This window comes from Propithecus coquereli, unplaced genomic scaffold (assembly GCF_000956105.1).
Source record: "Propithecus coquereli isolate 6110/MARCELLA unplaced genomic scaffold, Pcoq_1.0 Scaffold486, whole genome shotgun sequence".
NCBI lineage: Eukaryota > Metazoa > Chordata > Mammalia > Primates > Indriidae > Propithecus > Propithecus coquereli.
In genome coordinates, this window is record NW_012150685.1 from 351961 (window position 1) to 357960 (window position 6000).

Here is a 6000-nt window from a genome sequence, read left to right on the forward strand (position 1 = left end):
GGTACACTGATAAAATTCAGCATGAATATGCGACTCAGCCTTTTTACAAATCAACTACGACCTGAAACCATTTTATTCCTTCCTTTTGACAGTAATCCTTACCTATTAAACTGCACCTTATCAATAAATCTTCCTTGAACAATAAAACCGAGCATCTGTGGAGGAACATGTATGCTATTTTTCCTCTGACTCAACTACATCATAAGGAAATCTGCATAGATTCCAGTAAGCACACACAGCCTTCTGCTCAAAGATGTTTTCAGATTTAAATGGAAAGATATTCAAAGGGATGTTTCAATAAGACCAGAGATTGAATTTCAAAAGAACGCAAAGTGAAAGTAAAACGGAACCCCCATGCGGGGGTGGGGGTGATTCTCCGACACAGCAGTTTCCCACCTATGAGAGAGTTCCCCTAAATGCCACAAAAACCTAGCACCAGGAATCGGGGGCCAGGTGGGGGTGAAAGGGGACTGCTGGAGCTTCCTCTGGGTTTCTGAGCTAGAACCTCCAGGTTTTGAACATAGATCCCAATCTCTATATACTCACTGCTAATATTCGAGTGATGAACTCAGTGTTATTTGCCAGTTGGTGGGGAGAAATAGACATTACTAGCATGTTCATTTGAAAGCGAAATAATTTGATAAAAAGCAGCCCATTCACAGACCTGAGTATGCCTTGCTGTGTTTTCTGGGCTCCTTCCCAACCCCTTATAGTAGACTCTGTACTAGCCTGAGCCTTAGCTTGTTCTGTCAACTTGGACTTCATGGTCTAATTCTTCTTCTCTGTCCCTAGTCTTGATTAGGGAAATAACAGCGCAGCAATTTCATTCCATTATTAGACTCTGGCTGGATTTTTAAATTATTTTCACAGAAATCTTAAAAGAGCATTTTTAATTGTCTAAATAATAAGCACTTCTCTGCAATGCCCTATCAGCAAAACCATTTCCTGAAGTACAGGAACCAAGACTTCTCGCAAACACGTAAACCTCACGTAAAGAACAAAATGCGCTGAGGTCCCTGTGCCTATGCAGCCGTGGGACAAATGTGTTCAGACTGGATCCCCGATCCCCAACACAGTGAAATAAACCGGCACACACTAAGAACACAGCCTTCGTGGTCTGCACACGCAGTTGCTTGTAACTACAACACTCATTCAGGTTAAAAAGAGGAATTAATAGAAGTTGAAAGCTACATACCGATTTCCCAAAATGTCCATAAACTTGAGGCTTTCATTTCTTTAAATCCAGAAGTTCCAAAAATGGGACAGAAACCTGGGGGGAAACCTCAACATTCTTCCTGCCTCCCCTCTCCCAGACAGCAGCTCCAGTGTGTTCTGAACCGAGTTTCATAAGACACTTAGGTGTAACTCAATTTCACAAACTGAGCCTCCCACGGCTGACACACTACTGACATCAGCAACTCTACTGAGCGACACCTCCCCAGTTCCACTCTTTCCTCCCATCAGGGAGAGGAGGGCAAAGTTCTCGACAGATTTTCCCAGAAGAGACAGACCTTTCTAAAATGAGGGGCAGTTTGGAATTGGCCTATACTTCCAGGGAAGTAAGTTGCTTTGAACCCAGGGAAGCATTTCACCGGAGGCTGTTTTAGGAAGACATTTCTACCAAGGTTTACTCACCCTGGACATGAACAGGTTCTACAGGAAGGGTTACAATGCAGCTCAGCTGTGTTTTCCTTTGTGTCCATTCCCACACACATTAAAACTGGGCTGGACTTGAAACATGATCTCTGAAAGCCACCACCTCCCCCTCTTATCACTTACAAATGTGAAACCCTAGCGCTTTGGACTCCTTTCAGCACGTCCCTGCATTCAGAGCAAACATGCTCCCTGCAAGCAAAAACCCGACTTAAAAGGTGAACGGCTTCAGCTTAGAGAATTTGAAATGATGAGATGGTAGCCAGGTTTGCAAAAGAAGTTATGCGAACGAAACTGGGTTTTTAAGTCTGAAAAGCAGCACCATCCATTTCCCCACCTGAAATCTTAAAAGTTTGTGCAAAATGTGATTTCATATATGCGCCTGTAATAGTCTGAAAGTGGATTGGAATGCCACAAACTTAGTTCATAACCGTGTTGCCTCTGGGGTCGGATGGTACGAGGGGTAAGTGGCACAGAAGCTTCCACATCACTAGTAATGTTTTCCCTTAATAATAAAAATAAGATGAAGTAAATATGACAAAATATTAGTAACATCAATTTAAGTGCTTTTGCAGGTATTGTCATATTCTTGGTACTCTTTTGTATTTCCCAAAATTAAAGTTTATATAAAATGAATGTAAGTTGGCCTATTTTATACAATAGTGAGATTTTCACTTTCTAACCAGTTGGGAGATCCTTATTTTAGACATTTCATATTATTAATATTATCATTGTCATTCTTATAAAGTTTGATGTTGCTAGGAAAATACTTCTAATTCTAGTGGCACTTGATCTAGCTGGCAGCTGGATATGAGCTAGTTGTCTTTGGAATTTCTGAAATCATTCTTCTGTTGTGCTTTTTATTTCTGTGTTTTTGATCTCAGAGGGCCACTGTGAAGCTCTGCAAATGGCAATGGAGCTGAGGTGAATTCATTTACTGAAAGATTGCTCATGCCTTGTGCCTAGGACAGCACCTGGCACGCGGCAGGCAGCTGACCAGTGTTACTTCTCTTCCCTTTTTCCAACGTTTTCCTTAAAGGATAAATAAGAGGCCCCCTCTTGTCAAAATCACGCAGGGATTTCAGACCAATGGAAAGAGAAGGGGACATCAATTGAAGAAATATCCACTAGGCCAACCTTGTTGGAGCCTCTGCATTAAAGAAATAGCCTGTCTTCCATAGAATAAGGAACCCTCAAAATCACCTGAAAGATGAAGGGTTGCAAAGAAAACATTCTGCATTTGAGGAAAGAGATCAAACTTCAAAGGAAAGTAGAAGGAAGCAAAGTATTCTTCACACTTGTATTATTTGGGGAATACTGGTGTCTAGATAGGGTAGGACTACTACAGGGAACGGTGTCTTACAGGGGAGAACTATTATATATATTACACACGCATGTATGTGTGTACACACTTGTAATGTTCATATTAAAACAGAAAACCAGAAAAAAGTATTTTGCCCAAGCCAAAATTCCCACTCTTGGAAATTAAGGAAAAAAAAAAAAAAAGAAAAGAAAGAAAAAGAAGAGCCTTATTTGCCTTGCAACACAAGAGTTAAGAGTATAGAACCAGAATGTTTTCTAAAGTGATCATTATACAAGTATAATAACCATCATTAACTAGTATTTATTGTTTATGTGGTACTGACTAGAAGCTATGAGTTTGAAATTCTGTTGTTTTAGAATTATGCTGCTAGTGATGAAAGGGAAATAGTTGTAAGGTGAAAATAAAACCATAAATTAGGTCATTCGGATTTCTTTCTACTCTACACTCTATAGTCGATCAGTTGTGCCCTTTGTCATCAGAAGGAGGAAGTAAATAGTGACAGATGAATAATACCTGGGATTACTTTGAGACTGCAAAAGTAAATAGATAAAAAATAAAAAGATGAGCAACACAAATGATATTAACAAAGAGATAATTATGAAATTACAATAGAAAGAAAATATATCTTAAGGTCACAAATCACTCTGTCTTAAAAAAATGAAGTATCAAAAATTTAAAACCGATATAGAAAACCACAGGGGAATCAAATCCTAATTTGAAAGTGAACGTGTATAAATTACTATAATCAGATGAAATTCCCTTCACCTTCAGATGTAAAGGAAGTTTTTAGAATAATTGGCCACACATTATTACACTTTAATGCATGTGTTGAATACTTAAGCCATTCTGTTGAAATCTATAATCAATATTTGGTTAGATCCCACCCATTATTATAGACTTAGAGAACTAGAAGGTATCATCTCTTCCTCATCCCTGCCCCATTATTACAATGGTTCTTACACATCTGAGGCTACAGTCAAGCTTTAGCAAGAAAAGACTATAAGGAAAAGCAGAGGGACTTTTAGGAGACAGAGTAACATGTACTTTAGTAACTTTGGGAATCATTTATACACTCTTTCTCAAACAGCAGATATTTCTTGAGCACCTTCTATGTTCAAGGTCCTGTTCTTGTCAGTCTTAAAATAAGGGACAAGTCCCCTCCCTCGTGGGGCTGACATGAACCAACTGAACCAAGTCAGAATGCCTTGGCTTGCATTCTGGTGCCACCACTTGTGCTTGTGTTATATTTGGTGAGTTGCTTAGCTTTCCTAAGTCTCAGTTTCCTCATCTGTAAAATGGGACCAACAATGCCTGCCTCCGAGGGTTGTCAGAAGGGTTCAGAGGATGATGTTTGTGAAGCACTTAGCCCAGTGCCTGGCTCAGAATAAACATTCAGCAAGTAATAAAGCTAGTTGGAATTGCTATGAAGGACTCTTAGTCCACCTCTGTAATTCTATCAGATGGAAGAAAGCCACTTAATAGCAGAAACAGAACCAGAAACAGCTGTCTGGATCCCACATCTGTCTTTCCACGGATGAGAAACAGCCAGGTTATTCTGTTGACATACCTGTGTCACTCAGGCTTCCAATTCCGTGAGTTTCGGGATCTGTAAAAACTGTCTGCTGTATTTCTGTTGATTTCACTGGGGGTTTCTGGATACACCCTCTAGGTAGGAAATCTGTTCACTGTTCTGTGTCATGCAGGCATAAGTGAGGGGGGGAGGGGCGGGTCACAGGCACACCCCACAGGCAATACACAGCAGCAAGCTCCCTCCTGCCGGAGGTACCCAGGAAAGGAGGAATGTGCTCTGGCACGTACAAAACACTGAGGAGTGTGCACCTGCCATGGGCTGAGGGAACCTCCCTGGGGTCATGAAAGACCCAGGGAAAGCCTCAGACAGAAAGAATCAAACTGTCTTTTTTAATCTTGATGAATTGAAAGTAGATGTCACCTAAAGGCTTAACACTAGACCAGGATATGAAAGACGTCACCAGAGGCTTGGCTTTTTAATAGCCCTCATAGCTTAGGTTAATCATTTAACTGCAAATTCACCTGGAAATGACTAAATTTGGGAGAGTCACAGCTGCAGTGAATGATTGTACATCAATGACTCACATAGGGCTATCCCCTGCTACTACCTGAAGCAAAACAAAAAATTACTGTATTATTGATTTGTTCCTATATTTTATTTTATTTTGAGACAGAGTCTTGCTCTGTCACCCAGGGTAGAGTGCAGTGGCGTCATCATAGCTCCCTGCAACCTCAAACTCCTGGGTTCAAGCAATGCTCCTGCCTCGGCCTCCTGAGTAGCTGGGATTATGGGCTCACGCTACCATGCCCAGCTAATTTTTCTATTTTTAGTAGAGATGGGTCTCGCTCTTGCTCAGGCTGGTCTCAAACTCCTAAGCTCAAGCAGTCCTCCCACCTCAGCCTCCCAGAGTGCTAGGATTACAGGTGTGAGCCACCGCGCCCGGCTTCTTTTTTCATTTTAAAAGGTTACACTTAATGAATATACTGTTAGTACCTTCTGGAGTACCACAAAAATAGAATTTGGCGGGATTATGGGACTTTTATAAAGCCCAACTGATCTACCTTCTTTCCAGCCAGCCATCCTTCCATTCATCAAATGTTCATGTGACTGAGACAAAGTCTCTGCTCTCAAGGAGGGTACAGAGTAGCAGAAGTGACAGTCATGCAACAAATACGCATGGTCAATACCAACAGTGCCAGCTGCAGCACTAAGATGCTGCATACGTTCCCTCACGAAGTCTTCCCAACACCAGGCAGGACAGGACTACTTTTAGCCTCATTTGGCAAAAGAGACAACTGAGACTCAGAAAGCGTTAAGTAAATTAACCAAGGTCACATATCTAAATAGGGACAGACCTGGGAGTCACATGCAGGCACGGCCAGGCTCCCTAACCCCTGCGTATTACTGCAGTACACCATGCTGCCTATCTCACTTGGGAAGAGTATGATATGAGCATTTGTTATGTTTTTAACTCAATTTTTTTTTTTTTTTT

General features: G+C 41.2%; 1 protein-coding gene across 1 annotated transcript in view; it reads right to left on the reverse strand.

The window, feature by feature from the left end:
• FRMD4B (FERM domain containing 4B) overlaps positions 1 to 6000 on the reverse strand; it is a 204190-nt gene that overhangs the window by 22361 nt on the left and 175829 nt on the right. The window lies entirely within an intron of this gene.